We start from the raw sequence: 21,878 nt of genomic DNA on the forward strand, positions 1-21,878 counted from the left end.
CCATATCTACAAAATTGTTTTTTAAAAATAGCTGGATGTAGTGGTGCATGCTTGTAGTCCCAGCTAGTTGGGAGGGTGAAGTGAGAGGACCTCTTGAGCCCAGGAGGTTGAGGCTGCAGTGAGCCATGGTTGTGCCACTGCACTCCAGCCTGGGTGACAGAGTGAGACTCTATCTCTAAAAACAAACAAAAGCCAAAATGCTATTTGTGGTAGAAAACAGGAATTCCAAATCTTATTATTTTCACATTTTGAACCTTCATGGATGACAATAATAAATGAAGCATAACAAATCAATAATAACTAAAAGGTAATATACTATTTGCTAGGTGCTTTTTAGGTGTACTAACTCATATTTTGGCAGTACCTATACTGTGCCTGTAACTACACTTTTATCTTTAATATTTGCAAACACTGCAGACATTTGTAGAGAAGTGCTATTATCTTGTTTCTGATGGGGACACAGAAAGTCCGGGCTCCATCCCAAGATGTGGTACTAGGAAATACAGGCAAGTTCAAGCTCTTGTAGTGAATGGCCGGCCAGGCCATTTCACTTCCCACTGCCTTTAGAGGGGCAGAAACTAACAGGAGCCCTGACTGAGCCCATGCGGTCCCTCCATCCAAGCCACAAGATCTTTGATATTCAAGATGGGCTCATTCATTTTTGTAGAAAATAAATGTAATCAGCATATTAACTATCCTTTAGACATCAGTTATAACTTCTTCCCTCAAGAGTAAATTGTTCTCCTTCCTGTGTATCTCAAGATCTTTGCCCAAGCAAAGGAAGGAAAAACAGGTTAGCGCAGCAGGTGTCAGAAATTACTCTTTCTTCTGTAGCGAAGGCAATGAGGCCTCCACTCAAGGTTCAACAGGGGTGCATCTTAGGAGGTGTGCAGTGGGGTGTGTGCTGTGGCTGTTGCCGGTATGTGTTGCAGCGGTTGTCATACAGAAGCATATGCCATGGTGGGGTGCTGTGGGGGCTTCTGTATGTGGGGTGTGGTGGGGAGTCTGCCATGGAGGGGTTTGATGCAGGATAGGCCTCTGGGTGTCTCATGGGGAAGTGTGCCATGAAGGTTGGGTGAGGGCAGGTGACAGGAGAGCCATGCTGCACCATGTGTTGTGGAAGTCATGTTGTGGGGGATGGATCATAGGGGTATGGTATGGAGGATATAGCATGGGAATGTGCCATGAGGGTACATTGTCGGGGGTTTTGCTGTGGGGGGTATCATGGTGGGTGTGGTGCGGTGGTGCTGTGGGAGTGTGTCATGGGGTGCAATGGGCATGCTGTGGAGATATGTCATGAGTGTGCTCTGGTGCTCCCTAAAGAGCTCCCTCCTACCAGGCCTGAGAATGCCATTCTTGCCCACTGGACCTGCCCAATCCCCAAAATGGTAAGTGCATGCCCCAGGAACCCCACCCACACTCTACCCCCAGCCTTAACATTCTCTGGTCTCAGGGTAGCCAGTAGATATCAGGGGTGGCATGTTTTGGGGTTCTGCTGGTTGAAGGAGCTCGGGAAGCACCCCTGTCTGTAGTAAGGCTCAGGTAGTATTTGCAGGCCACATCTAACCTAGCTTCTGCAGCGCTCCTTTCCCAGAGCTCACTGCCCAGCTAACCCACCCTGGGACTCCCCAAGATACAGCACAAGTGAAAGGAAGGAAGTACCCTTGGCATTCTCCCCCTACAGTGGGGCCCAGCACTGAAGAGTCTAGGCTCAGAGTCCTCTCTCCCAGTGCAGCAGCTTCTCTTAAGGACCCTGCCCTTGCACTCCCAGCTCATTGCTCCAAGCCTCTGGCCCATTTGACTTCTGCGAGGAGCCATCCCATATCAAGACCCTCTGGGGTGGCAAAACTCAAGAGCGCAGACATGCAGATGAAGTATTTGTTTGTTTTGAACGTATGCAATTTCCTCCCAAACTTTATTGTGAAAGATTTTCAAACACGCAGCAAAGTCAAAAGAATTTTAGTGAACATCTGGATATCCACCACCTAGATTCTACCATTAATTTTTTACTGTTTGTTTTATCATATACCTACCCCTCTATCCATCTGGCAATCTTGCTTTTGTTTTTGATGCCTTTCAAAATAAGTCGCAGACAGCAGCTTACTTATTTCTAAACACTTCAGCATGCATATTATTAACCAGAATTCAGTATTTGTTTAGCACTTTTTTCCTTTCTTTGAACATACAATGAAATGCACAAATCTTGAGGGCATCATTCAACAAATTTTAACAAATGCATGCACCATGTAACTCCAACCCCTCTCAACATATAGAACATCTCCCTCACCCTGAACGTCCCCTTGTGTCCCTTCCTTCTCAATCCCCCTGTACCCCTCCCTCAAGCAGCCACTATTCCAAGTTTTTCCACCATAGACACATTTTACCTCTTTTAGAACTTTAAATAGAATCACATTGTCTGGTCTTCTGTGTCTGTTTTACTCAGCACAATGTTTCTGAGATTCACTCACGTTGTTCTGTGTGTCAGCAGCTGGTTCCTTTTCATTGCTGAATGGTGTTCCATTATTTGGCTATACCACAGTCTATCTGTTCTCCTATTGATGAATACCTTTTTTGTAAATAAAGATTATCACTGAATCGAGGCTACTCTGTAACACAGTTGCACTCACTAGCATTTGGACCTGTTTGTCTTGCTGAGGAGATCAGAGATTCTTAAAGTTGGCATAGCCCTCTGGCCCACGAGAGTGTATGAAGAACATAAATAGTGCATTTTATCACCTTTGTGATCGAAGATCAAAAAGCACAGTTCTAGAGTAGAGACTCCCCAAGTGTGATGGAATGCAAGATGATTTCAGGTGAGAACTTAAAAATGCCAAATGATAATATATTTGTTTTTACAACTATGCCCCATTTATGGCCTGTGAAACTAGTTTTCCTACATGCAAGGGATACATGGTTTGCTTTTTAAATACATCTGTTTACATAACAGAAAAACTGATTTAAAGAAAAATATTAAACAAATATATAGGGGGGAATAAAGATAAGAAAAACCTCATGAGGCTTGCATGCAGGTGTTTGAGGTGTGGGAAACATTCTTGAGCAATGGTTGTCAATCCTGGATGCACATTAGAACCAGCTGGGGAGCTTTAAAAATCCCCCTGGCCTGGGCCCCACAACCCAAGCCTTTCATGTCATTGGTCAAGGTACATCCAGTCATCGATAGGCTTTAAAAGCTCCCCAGGTGATTCTAGTGTGCAACGTAGGATGAGAAACATTTTGGAAAGTGGTAATTTTCAAAGACCAGCAGTATCAGCATCACCTGGGTGCTTCTAGAAATGCACGTTTTTAGATCCCACTCCAGATCTTTGCAATCAGAAATCAGGGCTGGGGCCCAGCAACTTGGGTCTTAACAAGCCCTCTTGGTGTTTCTATTTCTTGAAGTTTGAGACCCATTGCTTTAGAGGTGGACGGGACAAGTCCAAAAGGCCACTGCTGCCTCCCAAGACTAAGGTCTCCACTAATGTGGTACCACTCCAGCCAGTGTCAACTAGGTCTGCCTGGTCTCCAGCTCCTGGGAAGCCCCTCTCCTCCTGAGGACAGAGAGCGTGGGTGGGTGCCAAGTGGTGAGCAGCTGCTGGCCAGTGACCAAAGGGGTGACATCCTATGGTCCCCTGGGAATTAACCTAAATCCACAAACCAGTTAATCAGCCCTCAGAAAATCAAGTGTTGACTACAATTTTATTTTCACTATGATTTTTGATTATCAGTGACCTCCTTCCACTCCATTACCCTTGTTAATTGAGAATTGACTACACAGTTAAAATGAATGTTTCCTCCACTAACAGAGCTGTACCAGATTCATCTTAAAGTCCCTCACAGCTCAAGAAAATGTGATGAGTCTGCAGATATATTGATCTTATACAATTCATTTCACCAAGGATTTATGAAATTACCACGAAGGTCACCTGTTATGCATTCATACGTTCAAAGGCTTATAGGAAAGAAACAGAGTTTTATCTGAAGGATAACATTGTATTTAGAGAGCTAAACCAGAACTTGGGCAAAACGTGGCCTCCTGATTAGCAGTGATGTCTCTATTAAAGATACTCAACACAGTTCTTCAGATTTGGTAAAGTCTTTGGAAATATTGTTACCTTACAGTTAGAGAGACAATAAGGTAACAACAAACACTCCAAGGGCTGCTCCTTTTCACCAGCTGGCTATTTTGATAAAGAAAAATACAAAGTAAGAGGAGGCTAAGGGGAGATAAAAAAATCTGATTATCTGTTCCAATGCTAAGTTTGAAAAATGAACTTTCATGTAAAATCAAAAAGATTAGAATTTGCTAAAGAAAACGTGCTGGGAAACCTGAAGTGACATATGCAATGCCTATTAAGTAGTATGTTCCATGAGATATTTCACAAAACACCATGGTCCTTTTTTTGTATCATAATACAGTAAAGGAATAACGCCACCACGGAGGAAAAACCCACCCAGCTGTTTGTGGAAGGACAGTCACATACCATAAGGAATCTTTCAATGATCAGTTATCGTAAAAGACTCAGCCAACTGTTTATTTACTTGATTGCAGATTGACTATAAAGAGCCCAACAAAAGCACCTGTGCAACAGGGCGAACTCAGAATCAAGTCTGGTGATAAGGCTTTCTCGGAGCCTGTTCCCAAGATTTGCCTTACCATGGGCAAGGCACCTAGTGTAGGGCTGTGTCTAGTTCAGCCTAAGACTAAGTACATCCTTGTACATGGTGAATGACTTTAAAAAAACATTTTGTTATGAAAAACTACAAACATATAGAAAAGTAGAGGGCTGGGTATGGTGGCTCATACCCATAATCCCAGCACTTTGGGAGGCTGAAGTGCAAGGATCGCTTGTAGCCAGGAGTTTGAGAGCAGTCTGCATAACACAACCAGACCTATCTCTACAGGAAATTTTAAATAACGTAGCCAGGTGTGTTGGTGCGTGCCTGTAGTTTTAGCTACTTGGAGGTCCAGGTGGGAGGATCGGTTGATCCCAGGAGTTCAAGATGATAGTGAGTTATGACTGTGTCACTGCACTCAGCTGGGCAATAGAGTGAGGCCCTGTCTCTAAAAACAAAAATTGGAAACAATAACAGTATAATAAACTGCCACATAGAGGTCCCCTCCAAAATTATTGACATACTTCTATATTTACTTCACCTTTTCCCCCCTTAAGTATATGAAGGCATATTATAAACACCATGATATTTTACCTTTCAATGCTTCGAAAATAAAGTGCACTTTCTAAAATAAGGACACCGTCTTACTTTTCCACAATATGATCACACCTGAAATTAATAATTAACAAAAATTCCTCGGTATCATCTAATCCAACATCAGTGTATTTTTTTTTTTTTTGGAAAAATAAAACACAGACACAGTTGTGATGACTCAGAATGGTAGATGTGAATGTCCCCGCAAAGTCCCCAAGAAGCAAGTGTGTGCCATCTGAGGGCTCCATCATTCCCACAAGTGCACCAGGATGGGAGGGAGCACTTCCTCTAGTGGGGGCCTCCTCTTGGAGATATGAGGGCTCTCATTCCCTCAGGTTCACAGTATCCAGACACAACTCTCCCAGGCCTCCTTCCAGTAGCCAGTGAATGCCAGTTGTCTCTCTTCTCCTACCTGGTAACCAGCTTTGTCTAAGAGGCTGGATCTGGAGTCAGATGAACCTAATTTGTAATCCTGGCTCTGCCACTGATGGGCTGTTTGGCCTTGAGCAAGCTGCTTGACCTCTTGGAGCTTCTATCTGCTCATCTGTAATATGAGGGAGAAAGACCTGCCTCAGAGGGCTGTCATGAAGATTAAATGAGACAGTGACATAGGCAGTCACAGAGTGCCTGGCCCATAGTAAGCTCATTAAAGTTCAGCTGCTAACACTGGGGGTGGCAGTAATAATCTTTAAGGCCATGAGAGTAGGCAATAGCATTAGAGTGATGGCCAGGAAGAAGCTCAGGGGTCAAAGAGAGGCCCACATCCTACCAAATCCTCAAGGTGGGCTCCTAGCTCCTGCTTCCTCTGATGTACAGTGGTGCTGCTGGAGATGGAAGTGCTGAAGAATTGGAGGAGGAAGGCCTCACTGACTCTAGGAGCAGAGAGGTTCTCCAAGGGTGCCTTTGGCCACCCATTGGGCCATCTGGTGTCTCCTATTGGCCTCTTAGTAGTCCTGTGCCTTACCACAGAGGCACAGACTTTGGTTCTTCAGACACCTGCCCATCAGCTACTCTCTTTGCTCTCTTTTAATGACCCCCCAATCAATATTACTCTTTATGAAGCATCTACTATGTTCCAGGATCTTTTCTGGGTAATTTTCAGACATGATTTCCCTGACTGTAAATGCCAGGCTTTTGAGGGAGGTATGGCTAGTCCCCTTTACAGGTGTATTCGTTTCCTATTACTGTTGTAACTACCCCAAGCTTAGTGGCTTAAAACAACACACATTTATTATCTTACAGTTCTGGAAGTTGGAAGTCCAAAAGGGACTAAAGTAAAGGTGTCGGCAGGGCTGTGTTCCTTTCTGGAGGCTCTGGGGGAGAATCTATTCTTGTCTTTCCCAGCTTCTAGAGGCTGCCACATTCTGTGGCTCCTGCCTCCCTTCCATCTTCCAAGCCAGCAATGGGCAGTCCAGTTTTTCTCATGCTGCATCTCTCTGACTCTCCTGCCTCCATCTTTCACTGACAAGGATATTTGTGATTAGATTGGGACCACCTGGACCACCTGGATGGTGCAGGATATTCTCCTTATTTTAGGGTCAGATAACTGGCAACTTTAATTTCATCTGCAATCGTAATGCCCCCATGCCACAGAACCTAACACATTCACAGGTTCTGGGAATTAGGATGTAGACATTTGGAGGGCCATTATTCTGCCGATCTCATGGTGCTCAGAGAAGCAATGGTGCTTACTCAAAGTCACACAGCTGTTAAGAAGTACTAGACTCCAAAGTTAGATTCTGGGATCTCAAACCTAGCTCTGCTCCTGCTACTTCACTGTGTGAATTTGGGCCACTTAACTCCTCTGGCCTCAGCTTCCTCACCTGTAAAATAAAAAGGCAGTCTAAACACTCTCTAAGAGTCCCTCCAGCCGCTAGTTCATGACCCTCTGAGCATCTGGGCCTCCCTCTAGCTATACACATGACCCGAAGTCAGGACCCTACTGAGCCCTGACCTGATCTGTCCACACTGACCCCAGTTCAAGTACTGCCCATGAAAGGGGGAGATGTAGACTTACGGTCACAGCACAGACTTCCTTCCCTCCCTGGCTGGAATTTTCTGAGGCTTTTGTTCTGGGAAGCTTGGAAACATGGATTTAAGGGCACCTGACTATCTTCACCCCAACACCCTCCAAGCATACCACACAAATCTAAAGTCAACTACTGTGTTTTTTCCCCTGAATTCCCAGCTTAGAGGGAAGTAAGGACTAAGGTCTCTTTGTGCAATGAAAAGAAAAACAGAAGGTGAGCAAATCAGACAGTAAACATATAGAAATGTGAAGACTTGTTTGTTGAGAGTTCCCAAACCAAGGCATTAAACATTTTTTAATGCACTTTTTTAAAGCACTTTATATCACAGAAAATATCAAACATATATGAAAGTAGAGAGATTAACATAGGAACCCTTTCTTAACTCAGGTCTAGCATCCCAAAGTTAGATACTCTTCACAGTCTGAAATTCAAATTTTGAATCACCATCTATGGTAGGCAGCTCCATTGTGTGGTCCTGCAACACCTTCGCTTTCAAAACTGCTAGACTATGATTCCTCATGATTCTGAAAAGTCTGTCAATCAAGATGGCTAGAAAACTTCAACTTTCTGTGAAAAATGAGTGGTCCAGGAGCTATGATTCCTGAAGAACAAATCAGTTCCTTTTTCAATAGGGATAATGGAAAAAAAGAGTGTCTTCTGAGATAAGGGGCTATAAACTCCATGTAAGCCTGGAACTGCTATCTTCCCTACCTTAAAGATGAAGCCAACTCAGTGGTAATAAGAGCTGAAAGATGGAGAAGGTGAGATTCCTAGAGCCATGATCTATCTGATAACCTGGACCCAGCTGTGCCTGATTCCCCAAAACATTTCCATTATGTTAGCCATACTCCTAATTTTGCTTAATCTAGCTTCAGTGAAGTTTCTCTTCCTTACAATAGAAAGAATCTTGAATATAAGCCACCCCAGAAAGCCTTCTTTAAAGCAGTGAGCGCAACTGTCAATATTTCTTGTGAAAATTAGAATTTTACCTCCTTAATTTAACAAAAACAATTTATATTCCTTAAAGAATACATTTCCTAGCAAAAACAATAAAAGTCTGAGATTTAAGCATACTTCCTTGACAAGGGAGAATTCTATTTTGCTGGATTTTTATCAGGACAGCAATTTTTCAATGATATCTTAGTACTGTTATGTGATGACCACTACCCGCACCCTCCTCCACAATAAACTCCTGCTGGTGCTATTTTTGAACAGGACAAGCTGTCAGGGAGTAGTTCTGGGCCGACCTGGGAGACTCTACAGAAACTAGGCTTCGGGCTGGAGTCTTCTGTGATACACCCTGTACACGAAGCCAGGCCAAACAGGGTAGAACCAGATTCCAGTTTCAGTGACAGATTGAGGAAGAAACCACACAGGCCTTAAGTGGTACCTGCCACTAATAAATGCAGTTACAGATGCAATAAGAGGAGGCGAAAGACAGGCCCCCGAGACACCTGTACTCATTCGCCTCCCTCCCTCCTTCTTCCCTCCTTGGCACAGACCTCTTCGGCAAAGTGTGGACACAGAGGGCCCTGTGCTAGGCAGTATGGAAATAAGTTACAGTAGCCACAGTCCATAATCTCTAGGAGCCATGGTCTGATGAAAGGAGACATGGTAAATGCCATGATGGAATGAGGTATAAGGCACTGTGGGAAGAGGATGACCATGCTGGCTTGAGCTCTTGAGGAAGGCTTCCTAATTCTCTCCCATGAAAGATGGCATATGTTATTCACTGCAGTGTTGTCTGTAACGGTAAAAAATTGGAAACTGCTCAGTGCCTACCCATAGAAAACTAATTTAGTGATCTCAAGTAAAGCCCACAATAGAATACTATTCATTTGTAACACGAGAGAGAGAGAGAGAGAGAGAGAGACTTTTTGTACTGATAAGTCATCTCCAGAATTATTTTAAGTGAAAAAAAAGCAAAATGTGGAACAGTGAGTATGAAATATTGTTTTGTATAAAAAGAGTAAAATATCAAAATATCTATAAACTCTGAAAGCATATAAAAAATATAGCAGTGATTGTCTATGGGGAGGCAAAGGTAGAAGCTATGAGATGAGAGGGAATATTTTCATTGAATATATTCATATTTATTTTTCTTAACTTTTGAATCACGTAAATATGTTACCTATCAAAAAATTTAATAAATAAAACAGAAAGCTTCTGTGGCATTCCAGGTGGTTCTCAGAGGATTAGTCAGACATGTTGGAGACCTGTGGCAGGATGTATTTTCCAGCTCACGCACAACAGCATGTGCTGTCCACATGCTCTTCTTACAATGGGACAGTGACATGCCTCCCACAGACAGGTGGGTCTATTCTGTCCCCCTGAAGATAGGCAGGCCAGAAAATACGGCAAAAGTGATACTATGAGACTTTTGAGGGTAGACCGTAAGAGGTGACTCAGCTCCCACCTGGTCCTCCAGGGATACCTGTTCTTAGGACCCAGCTGCCATGCTGTGCAGAAATCTAGGCCACCTGATGTGCCATTCCAGCATCCCAGTGGAGGCCCCAGTGCCAGCCACCATCAATTGTCAGCCTCTGAGTGAGAAAGCCTTTTAAAAATTATTTTCTTTTGTGTTAATACATAATAATTGTACATATTTATAGGGTAACTTGTAATATTTTGCTACATGCATACAATGTGTAATGATGAGGAAATCTATAACCTCAAACATTTATCATCTTTATGTTGGGAACATTCCAAATCTCCTCTTCCTGCAATTTAAAAATCTACAATAAATTACTGTTAACTATTGTCACCCTACTGTGCTATCAGACACTAGAACTTACTCCTTCTAACTGTACGTTTGTACCCATTAACCAACCTCCCTTTACTGTACCTGCCTCACCCCTCCCCGACCCTTGCTACCCTCTGGTTATGATCATTCTACTCTACCTTCATGAGATCAACTCTTTTAGCTCCCACATGAGTGAGAACATGCAATAATTTTCTTTCTGTGCCTGGCTTATTTCACTTAACGTAATGTCCTCCAGTTCCATCCATGTTGCTGCAAATGACAGAATTTCATTCTTTTTTATGGCCAAATAATATATCATTATGTATATAATACCACATTTTCTTTATTGATTGATAGAATGGTTGGCATGCTGATGGACATTTAGGTTGATTCCAAGTCTTGGCTATTATGAATAGTACTACAATAAACATGGGAGTGCAGATATTGCCTCAATATGCTGATTTCCTTTCTTTTGGGTGTATACCCAGCAGTGGGATTGCTGAATCATTTGGTTGATCTACTTTTAGTGTTCTGAGGAACTCCCATACTGCTCTTCATAATGGTTGTACTAAGTTATTTAATACATTCCCATCAGTGATGTAGTAGCGTTCCTCTTTTTCTTCATCCTTGCCAGCATTTGTTATTTTTTGTCTTTTTGATAAAAGCCATTAACCTCTCATTGTGGTTTTGATTTGCATTTCCCTGATGTTAGTGATGTTGGGGTTTTTCATACGTCTGTTGGCCATTCGTATGTCTTCTTTTGTGAAATGTCTTTCAGATCATTTGCACATTTTAAAAAATCAAAATATTTGGTCTTTTTTTTTGCTATTGAGTTGAGTTCTTTATATAGGCTATAGGCTTGTTATTAATTCCTTGTCAGATGGACAGTTTGCAAATATTTGCTCCCATTCTCTAGGTTTCTCTTGAGTGAGGAAGCCTTTGGAGTGGGTCCAGCCTCAGCCCCCCTCTAACTGCCTCTGAATGAGACCCAGAGTGAGAACTGTCTGGTTGAGCCCAGTCAACCTCCAGAATTGTGAGAGACAATAACATTACAGTTTTGTTTTAAGTTCCTAAATTTTAAGCCGCAGTTCTTGGTTTGTGCGCTTGTCTTACACTTGATTTTCCAAGACAGAAGCTTTCTGACAAGCCCATAATGGTGTATGTATGACTTCAAGGAGGTAGCAGAAACAATCTGAGAGGGGCAAGCATTTAGTCAGCCTTGTGCAAGAGGAAATAGTCTAGAATAAACAAAACATGCTGATTCTGGATGCCTATAGGAGCCACATGAGAAAGCATTCAACAGGCTGCTGGACACAGATGTCTGGGTTATAGGGAGAGGATGTGATAGAGATAAGGATATGGGAGGTATCTATATAAAGGTGATGGTTACAAACCAGGTGTGTGAATGAAATTATCCAGGTGTAGTGTACAGGCAAGAGGAACCCAATGGAAGAATCTCGGGGATGCCCCACTAAAAATGCCAGCAGAGGAAAGGGAGCAGGTAGAGAAGTCAAAGAAGAAACAATGAGGGAAGAGAGAAGAAAGTCCAAGAAAGAACAGTTCAAAAGGTGGGGCACGGTCTGAGGTATCACATGTTGCACTGAAAATATGGACAGAGAAAGCCTGTAAGATTTGGTAATGTGAAGGTCGCTGGTGACCTATAGCAGAGCAGTCTTCCTGAGGGGAGGAAAAGAAAATCAAAATTTCAATGCATTTCCATTAATACAAATGACTTCAAACAAACTTTATAAGAGAGAAAATAGCAAATAATTTGGGGCTTCCTGTTTTATCTTCCTAGCAACATTAGAGGAAATGAAGAAAGAAAATCAAAATGCACATGATAGAAGGACAAAAGGAAGGGAGACAGTCATTGACAAATAGAATACTTACCATCTGCATAACAGAGAGGTGGCTCAAAAGGCACTAGGTGAGCAAACCAGCTGCCACTTGAATTCATCTTTAAAAAAATTTTTTTTGGAAGGGAGACTATGAAAACTTCCTTTGTTGACCATTCCCAGAAATGGCAGGGACAAGCACAAAGCTATGTTAAGAGCATGGAGAGTCCATAGACTTCATCTAGTGAACTAATTCTGATTAACTGCAGCAGGTGGCTGCATAGAGAACTTTGCTGAGGAGAAATCAGGCTTGGGTATCAGTCAGTGATGTCTGCCATCTGCACAGGATATGGAGAAATACATAAACACCAGGTATTTGTCATCTCAGTCTTTATGGAATGCATCTTGGACCATAACTTAAAGGGAAATGACTTCATTGATCTAAAACACTAAGATCTTGAATTCTTTCTACACAAATCTAAAATGCCCAGAACTCAAAGCCTATGAACTTTAACCACTAAACCCTATTGAACTTGCTACATGATTTACAATTTTAAATCATTTCTTGGAGTATGGCCTTCATTTGTAGTGACAAATATTCCAATAGACTTAATAAATACATAGAGAGTGTTTCTAGAATCTGCATTATGCCCCAAATTTCTGCTGCTATTCCTCTTCTATGCATGGCAGAGAAAAGCATACAAAATGGACTGGGGCACTGGGCACAGTGGCTCATGCCTGTAATCCCAGCACTTTGGGAGGCCAAGGCAGGCAGATCACTTGAGCCTTGGAGTTCAAAACCAGCCTGAGCAATATGGTGAAAACCCATCTCTACAAGATACAAAAAAAAAATTAGCCAGGTGTGGTGGTGCATGTCTGTAGTCCCAGCTACTCATGAGGCTGAGATGGGAGGATTGCTTGAACCTGGGAGGTGGAGGTTGAAGTGAGTGCCAAGATCATGCCACTGCACTCCAGCCTGGGCAACAGAGTGAGACACTGTCTCAGAAAAAAAAAAAAGAAGAAAAGAATTGGGACCCACAAAACTGTAGAGTGAATTAAGTTGAAATGTCAGCACAACCACATGGTATGCCTCATTTGTGACTAGATATTTTGATGAAGAGCTACTAAATCTTTAATCGGAGATGAAGAGTTTCTATATAAAGGCAATGACTACAAAATATCTATCATAGCACCTAAAGCCATAACTACAGAAATTTTCTGCCATCCTCTTGTATTAGTGAGTACAGCGAGTAAATCCAATATTAATATTAAAACATGGCACTGGAGATATAATTATGGATTGATACAAATAAAGTTAAATATTTTCTCCTAATGAAGTTTTCTTTAAAATCGTCTTAATCTACTAGAAAAGTAACAGAAGTCATCAAGCTACAAGAGAGGAGAAAACATTGCCATAATAAAGATAAACCTTACACACTTAAGCCTTCCTTTAAAGTGTTGGGTCTTAAACTGTGCAGTTGTAGAAAACTAGCATTCTGCCACTAAAATCAAATTTTGATAGTCTTCCAATTTACTAGGAAGAAATATTGTAATGTTTTTCTTATTTAAAGTTTTCCATCCATGATTTTTTTCTCAAACTTTTGGGGTTGGTTATACTTAATGCAGTCTTCAATGTAGTGTAACTGGGTCTGATTTAGCAGGGAATTGTGGACTTGGTTATCTTCGGTTTAGTACGCTGGTAATGTTCATGGTGTTAAAGGGAAGAATAGGACAGCAGACACTGTAAGTGCTGTGCCCTGAGCCCCAGGCCTCATCGTCTTAGAGCAAGCCAGCTTGACTTCCACTGACAACATCTCCATCTCTTTGAGTGTTTTACCTGGTGACTGGAACCTGCCAGAAGAACCCGAGAATTAACTTCCCCTTAGGAATAAAGCTAAAGCAATGACTGACAGAAATGGTATGTGTATACCCAGCCCCCAGCCCCATGACGGGATAACTCTGAGATGGTTCTATGCTGGCTCTGGAGATCCCCATCAGGATTAAAGCCCAGCTGCCCCTGCTGGTCATCTGCTTGATGGTACACTTCCCTGGCTCATTTCCCTACTTTTTGCTAGTGCTTCCTGGGGTCCACTCTCAAGTAAACTACTCAGACTCAAGTCCTTGTCTTCTGTCATGATTTCCTAATGTTTAGCCAATTGAATGAGTTTAATTTAGAACATACCATTTGCCATGCACTAGGCTTTGGCCAGCATTAGGTAGCAAAGAATACATGGATATAAGGCCGTCACAGTGAGAGTTGGCAGTACACACATAATATCCAGTTCCTGAGGTACTAGAATACAACGCCTGCAAGACAAGAAGCCAGAATGATACAGGGCTACCCTAGGCAATTGGTAACTGTGTGTGTGTTGGGTTGCGGGGAGAGTTTGCTGAAATGTCACCAATAAGGGCTCTAAAGGCTGCAATTCCAAATTCCTCCGTCCTCCCACATTACTGGAGACCAGGAGAGGCAGTGGCCTTCTTTAACTTAAAAACCCTGAGAATTCAAGTCTACAGCGACAGGGTGAGCACATCTGCAGGCCATTCAGCCGGAACCCAGAGTGTATCCCTGGACTGGAAACACAGAAACAGGGAGCCAAACCTGGCTTTAACATTCTTTTTGATTGGATGATTTAATTCAGGATGAGGCCACAAAGGTAGTGCTCTAAAATTATAAACTGAAGAAAGATGATTGTTTAATTTGGCTGATTTTAAGGTTTTAAAATAGTTATAGGAAAAATAAAACAATATAGAAAGCTTGATATATGAAAAAGGTTATCCATAATTCCCCTGTTCATATGTAACTCTTGTCCCCTTAGAGGGTTCCCTTGAAGACTGTTTTCCTAAATATGTCTGTAATGTAATGGCATTCTGTTCCCAGAGCATGTTAAGGTTTCCCATGCGACTAATCTTCATATTTTTAAGTACTACATAATATTCCATCAGCCTGTCGTTCTGTAATTTGTTCTCCTCCTATACTGTATATTCAGATCACTTCCAAGTTTTCACCATGACAAATAATGATGCAGAGAGCATTTTTATACAGTGGCTCTTTCTACTTTTCAGATTATTTTCTTAAAGCAGAATCTCAGAAGAAGGCAAAAGGTAGCAGCATTTCAGTGACACCTGAAACAGGCAGCTCCTATACTTTTATCATCAATGGTCCTTTGATTACTTACAAAACACAACATGAGTAACAGACAGTGGTATCCTTTCTCTCACACACACAAACAAAAAATTAAGACAAGAATGATCAACGGCACCATATAAGTTACATAGAAGAAGGCAAGATGGGGAAATTAAAAGCAAAGCAGTCTTTGTTACTAAGTATAAGGTTTGTGCAATAAATCTATTACTGATCTTTAAAATGAAGATTTGAAAGTGAGTAATAATTGCAAGTTAGACTCCTACACACTAGTTCATGTAACAGGCATTCTGTTCTAATGATCACTGGCTCACAGAGAAACTTCCAGCCTTCTAAAGGTTTCTCTTGACCTGACCTGGTGTGATTCCCTCATTGACACTGACACTCATGCACTCCCACCTGCCACTTATTGCACCCAAATTGCATCACATGTTTTCATCACTTTTCCTTTACAGTTGTAAACCTTTCAGTGAGCAGCCTGGCTGATAGCAGGGCTGCTGATGGCAGTGGTTAGGATGCAATTAGGCTGAGCCATGCTTGTCAGCCTTGCTCCATACTCTCCTCTTTCCAGAACACTGTGACAAGGGGGGAGGACCAGAATCAAGGTTCTAACCCCTACACACCTGCCTTTAATCTGCTAACTCTGCTTCTGCAAGGCAGTTCCAACCTCCTCCCTGTGCTGTGTCCTGCCTTGACACTTCATTTTTATAAGAGAAAGCAAAGAAAGGGGAGTGTGCTGATGGAAGGGGGAAGGCAGGAAGAAGATTGGCTCTAATTTAAAACCATCTTAGGAGCTCTAAAAAGTTCCAGGTTGACTGATGGACACATTTACTCCTCAAAACCCTTTTCATAAATATCCACCACTTAACATGTACTTTCAAGAGGCATAAATACTGTCAACGTGTCAGCCTTTATGAAAGGGAGATTTCCAGAACCACTTCTTTTCTCCATGGCTAAGAGCCACACGATTACAATCCTATTATAGGTGTACCTTGAGAATATAGCCCTTCCCCACCAGTCTGTGCAAGGCAGGCAAACTCACCTGACTCAGAGTAGCATGGAGGCCTTTTCAATCTCTGTGCAGTGATGCATCCTTCCTTTGCTGCAGAGAAGACGGCAGCTCATCTCTGGTGATAAGGTCTACATCTGAGACTGGTAGGGATTGGAGATGTATTTTGTCAACAGCTCTGGCCGAAGTAACTCTCTAATAATATTCAAGTATGGACAGAGAATGTTTCCTGAGGCTGTTTGGATCACATCTTATTTTGAACAGGCCTTTAGTGTGACTTTCTCCCTGTTCTCAGTGGAAATGAATGGGTTTTGAAGGCAGGCGTGGTGTCCCTCTGGAGAACTGCTGGTTCCTCATGAAGGACTGTGCTGGCATGGCATGGCTCTGCATGGGTAGGATCACTGCCAGCTCACCCTGCCACAGCTGCACACAGATGGGTGGGCCCAGCTTTCCGGACAACAGCAGTCAGCAGTGCCCTTCTTTCCTCTCAGACAGCAGACCACTAGCCACAACATGATAAAATCTATGCTGGAGCCTCAGCCTGGTGTGCTCAGGAGTATCAGAGAAAGAGGAAATAAATAGGCTCTCAGGTGGACTCTGTCACTCAGAAGGGAAAAGGCTCCAGTGCCCACGCCACTAGATCTACCCTCAGGTGAGCTGGATCTCCGTTTGCTGCTGCAACCCAAGATGAGATGTATGACGCTGAGAACTGGAGCACCCAACCAGACAACATCCGAGGAGGAGCTCTGGAAACTATAAAGGGGTAAGTGAACTGGATCACAGCATTATTCTCCCATTTGGAAGCTGAAGCACAGTTGTTTTTAAAAGTATACATTCTCAATAGGATGACCTTGGCAGCATACACCACTGCTTACCAGGATTTATAGAAAAATACCTTCCAGCGGTCTTCAAGGGTGTATAAAAAAAGGAACATAAGCCTCCCTCCAACACTTTGGGCCCCTCTATCTATAGTGAAACTGACTATAATTCTCTATCTTTCTCCCTTCCACATGCTGCCCTGACACACCAGGCTCCTCCTTCAGGAGAGTTAAGCCAGTTTAAAATGTGTTGCTGTGTGTGTGTTTATGTGCTTAATTCTATTGTTAAATCTGTCTCATGATGTGTGCAGACTCCTTGAGGGTCAGGACTATGTCATTTTGACTCACTGTTTGAATCCCCAGGACACTGCTTGAAGTATGTATAGAAGAAAGAAAGGGAGGAAGGAATAGAGAGAGAGAGAGAGAGAAACAACGTGCCAGGCATGATGCTAAGTACAGGGAACACTTGGTCCAAAGCTGTGGAAGTGCTCACAGCCCAGCAGAGGAGGTAATTCAGCGTGGCCAGAGAAGGGCATGCCGACAGGCACCCATTGGTACTATGGGAAGGCTGAGGAGGGATTCAGGAAGGCTTCCCTGCAACAGAGTATACCTCTGCCGCTGCCCCAGGGATTCTGGATTTAGGGGCAGCTCTGGCCAGAGGCAGGGACAGCAGAGAGGCACAGGGATAAAGACCAGGACTTCACTGGGCAGGAAGGCAGCCCAGACATAGCACTTCTGGGTGGAAAGAGCAGACAGTGCTGACTTCCAGACGCATGGTCACCCTCATCCCAGGCACTTCCACCCAAAACCTATTACAGAGAATCTTAGATTTCCCTGGAGCTGATTTCTCAGATTCTCTCTAGCAGTAGAATGCCTTTCTATTCCTAATTCCTAGAGTGGCACACGGGTCTATGTGTATGTGGGAGACACAATGATGAAGGAATCATGAGTCCACTGTGGTTTGTTAAATACCATCATGCAGAACTGCACAGCTAAACCAATGGGGCAGGAGCTGCCATCCTGAGGCCTGCCCCGCAAAATGGGATCTGTCCATCTTTACTGGGGAACCATGATAAATGAGCAAAGACAGACACTGGTGAGGACAAGCCACTTTATTTAAGAGCTTCGACAGCCCAAAGTGGTTTAACATAGATGCATGGAAGATTTATCAAGATGATAAAATACCTGAACTTGAAAGGCACATAAATTATAATTTTGCAGGTTTTTTTTGTTTTTAAAATTTCACATAGTCAAGTGCTTTAAGTAATGAATGAAATGCACATAAAGTTGATTTCATTTCACACAAGCTGTCTGGTTAGTGTCTGCAGAGTGCCTTTGCTTTCAGATGGGACTGAGTTCAGAATCCATGCCACCCTTCTGTGCCTATGGCCTTCAGTTTCCTTATCACTGTGGAGATCATTGGGAAGATTAATAAATATAATAATAAGGCAGCCATTATTGACAGGGCACTTACCATACTATACGTTGTACACTGAGGTCAGTGCTTCATATGCTTATCTTGCTTAATGCTCCTAACAGCCCTATGAATTAGCTACAATGATTCTCATTTTACAGGTGCAAAAACAGGTTTAGAGCACTTTGGTGATACATGGGAAAGTCACACGAGCAATTTTATCTGACTACAAGACTATGGTGTTCAACACTAAGCTGCGACATACATGAAACTATTTGGCCCTCAGCAAATGCTTAAATACATTAGTCATCTTTCCTTACCTTCGTATTCCTTTTAAACATACACACACACACACACACGTGCACATATACCATGAAAAATCTGCCTCTTGGGTTTATGTTCATTTATTTGTTCATTACTGATTCATGCCTTTTTGGCCTGGTACTCTGCTGGGTGCGAAGTTTGCAAAATTAGACTCCATAGCTCCCAGGTCAAAGAGCCAGATCAGTCTCAGGCAGTTACTATGCTCAAATGGACGGCAAGGGCCTGCAAGGTGCAGTGGCATCCCCCTGCAGGGAACCCCCACTCAGCCATCGGTTAGAGACACATCATCAAGAAGACCATTTTAGACCTTTTTCAACCCTAGTTTTCCCCAACTTTTGCTATGCTTTCTTTGGCCTGAGTCTACAAAGACACTCAAACTCTGGGGCTTTCTGACAGTGCAGCTGCCCAGGAGGCCCTTTATCATGCAGAACACCCCTCTCTGCTGCCAGGCTCTTGCTTTATGGCAAAACCACTGCAACAGATAATCTAACCCCCTGACTAATCACCCTGCACAGTTCCTCATACTGCCTCCACTCCTATCCCTCTCCCGCCACTGCCCTGTCTTGTTCCATCAATTTTTGTCCAGACTAAAGAACGATATCAATAGTTATAGTAGTATCCTCCCACATGTCAGGCACTGCTCTATGTATTTTAGGTCCTCATTAAATTCCTATAATAACCTTCTGAGGTAGACACTACAACTATGCATATTTTAGTTCATTTAGGAGAAGGAGAGGGTGGGAGTTAATATTTCTTCAGGGCCAAATATATGCCAAGCACCTGTTAAGCCTGAGCAATCCTCACGACTCACATGGTGAGTGAGCTGCCCAGGGTCAGTCACAGAGCTGGGAAGTGCCAGGTCTGTGACCACCAAGCCTGGAGCTTCCCTTCTCATGGGCTGGCACCCTGCAGTGGTCTGAGAGGGGAAAAGAGAGGCTGCACAATGGCTGCTCTCTCTCCTCTTCCCTCCAACACCCTCCATTAACATCTTACCTGTTCTTTTTTACCACTCCCCACAAATGGTGCCAGACTCCTGCCTCATCTGGGTTCCTCCACTCTCTGGGCCTCTCAGTTAGTTTTCACGGAGCACTTTCTTTGTCTACACCAATGTTGTGAACAGAGCCAAATAAGAAATTGGGATCATTTGAGCCAATAAAATACAGTGAGCAGCTGACAGATGTTTCCTGAAACCTAAAATGCTCTCCCAAATCCATGGGGTCTCAAAGTCTGACATGTCCTTAGCAAGGTACCAATATAGTTGCTGCTTCTGGGAAGTCTTCTGTGCAGTTTTAGTGGGTGACACCAAAAGCTGAGAACCACCAATGAAATTCAGGAAGTAACTGATGCTCAGTGGAGCGGTGTGAACCACACCTTCAGGGGCTCGTGGGTGGCTTTCTGAGAAAAACAGAGAAGCTTTCCCCTGCAAGGCCAGTGGGTCAGAACCCTTCCTCTGGGTTGTGCCAGGGTGGAACTCTCACTTTATTTCACCTGGCCCACTTGACATGGGCTCCAGGAGGGCAGGGCCCCGTCTGATTTCTCTCTGAATCCTCAGAGCCAGGGTAAAGTGGGTGCCAGTTAAATGTTTCAAGAATGAACAACTAAACCAGTCATCATTTTAGAGAACAGGCTGTTTGAGAGAGTCTACTCAGAACCACTTATTTGATAGAGGAAGAAACAGGACTCAAGGAGAAGGGAAGTGACTTTGCTGAGAGGCAGGCACACTGTGTTTAGTCCAGAACAACATCCAGCCTTGGATGTTTCGTGCAGAGTAACATCCAGCACCCATCACGCAGTGCTTAGTCATTTACATTCACCATTTCCATCCTCAATGGGTAGAACAATCCCATTTTACAGAGGAGGAAGTTAAGGTTAAGGAACTTGCTTTCCCCCCAGCTCTTTGCAGGTCAGCCCCACCAACCCTCCTTTCCTCAAGCCACATTCTCTCCCAACAAGATGAGTTTGCTCTGTTGCTCCCCACCCCGGGAATTCTCTAAAGTTTTAGTTCCAGCAGCCTTTGTAGCTGGGGGCCCTGATAAAAGCTCTCCAGCACCCTAGACTTTCAATCTTCATAGCTCTGACCGCAGTTTTAACGTTCACACTTGTTTGCATAGATATCCATTTGCTGTCGGTCTCCCCCCACTGGACTGTGAGCTGCATGGGGGAGGGCACCACGTTTTTTGGCCTGCCACTGTAACCCCAGCACTTAACCCAGCAGCGGGCACTGAGTGGAACATGTTAAGTATTTGTTAGACACTGTGCTTATATTTTTAACCTTTGAGTGCACGAGTGCTAAAGGTGGGATCCGAACCCACGTCTCCAGGACTCTGGTCATAGCCAAAGGAGTGCTGGGGGTTAGGTTGACATGCTGCAGCGAGAACCGCCGGCGCGCAGAGGCAGCGCGGAGCTGTCCCCCCGGTTCGCGCCACCCCGGATGGCTCCGCACTCCGCCGCCACCTGTCGCCCCAGCGGGGACTCCCAGGACTCAGTCGGGGGCCGGGAGTCACGTGGGCCCGGGCGTTCAGCCGCGATCCAGGTCCTAGCGGGCTGACGAGGGGCCCAGGCTGCGCTTACCTGCTATTTGCAGGGCTCAGCAACGGCGCTCGGCGAGTCTCGGGGGACTGCGGGGGACTGCGGGGGACTGCGGGGCACTAGGGGACCTGCTGGGCCTAGCAGGGGCTGTCGGTCAGCGCGCGGCCCAGCGCCCGAGGTCCGAGAGGGAAACGACGTTTGGTCTCGGGACTCAAGGCTGCCTCCGGCCCGGGCAGCCTCGGGTCTAGACCCCCTAGTACCTGAGCTGGAGGCGGGGCCTAAGGCGAAATTGACCTTGCGCTCCCTTAGCGGCCCCGGGCGGACGAAGTCTGAGGGAAACAGATCTGCGCCCCGCCCCCTCGCTGGGGCGGGCCCTAGGGAGACCCGGCCCTGGCCCCGCCCAGGGTCCCTAAGCCTCGCCCCCCCCCCCGCCCCCCCGCCCCCGTCCCCGCCCGCTGGCTCCCAACCGCCAAGGCTCTTTTGTGTTGCGTGCGTGTTTGCTTTTTTATTTTCCTGTTTTGTATTCTGTTTGTTTTGTATTTTTACTGAATTTTCTTTTTAAAAAAAATACATGAAAGTAACGCCCACTTACTTATTAGGAAACAAAATTATCTAGATTTGCTTATAATGAAAGCAACAGGCCACTTCTCCCTCCCATCATAGCTCTTTTTAACAATTCCTCCGTTAATTTCTTCTGGTGGTCACCCGCTTGTCGCAAAAAAAGAAAAATAATAAAATAAAATAAATAAATAAAAAAGAAGCTTACACAACGATTTCTTGATTTATCCATTGACTTTCTGCCATGTTATATGAGGATCTACTC

General features: G+C 44.0%; 1 protein-coding gene across 6 annotated transcripts in view; it reads right to left on the minus strand.

Moving 5' to 3' along the window:
• Positions 1–21,481, minus strand: part of NMNAT3 (nicotinamide nucleotide adenylyltransferase 3) — a 114,446-nt gene extending 92,965 nt beyond the window's left edge. Inside the window, exons 1-3 of one of the 6 annotated variants that reach the window (XM_054479746.1) lie at positions 21,098–21,481; positions 16,617–16,723; positions 16,004–16,113 (exon numbers count right to left, since the gene is read on the minus strand). The gene's annotated coding sequence lies outside the window, so the exon portion shown is untranslated. Of the gene's footprint in view, positions 1–5,620; positions 5,753–16,003; positions 16,114–16,616; positions 16,724–21,097 lie in introns of all 6 variants that reach the window. The other 5 variants (XM_063662229.1, XM_063662228.1, XM_054479745.1 and 2 more) reach the window with 5 other exon arrangements.
• Positions 21,482–21,878: the final 397 nt, after the last annotated feature.

The sequence above is a fragment of the Pongo pygmaeus genome, chromosome 2, assembly GCF_028885625.2.
Source record: "Pongo pygmaeus isolate AG05252 chromosome 2, NHGRI_mPonPyg2-v2.0_pri, whole genome shotgun sequence".
NCBI classification, from domain to species: domain Eukaryota; kingdom Metazoa; phylum Chordata; class Mammalia; order Primates; family Hominidae; genus Pongo; species Pongo pygmaeus.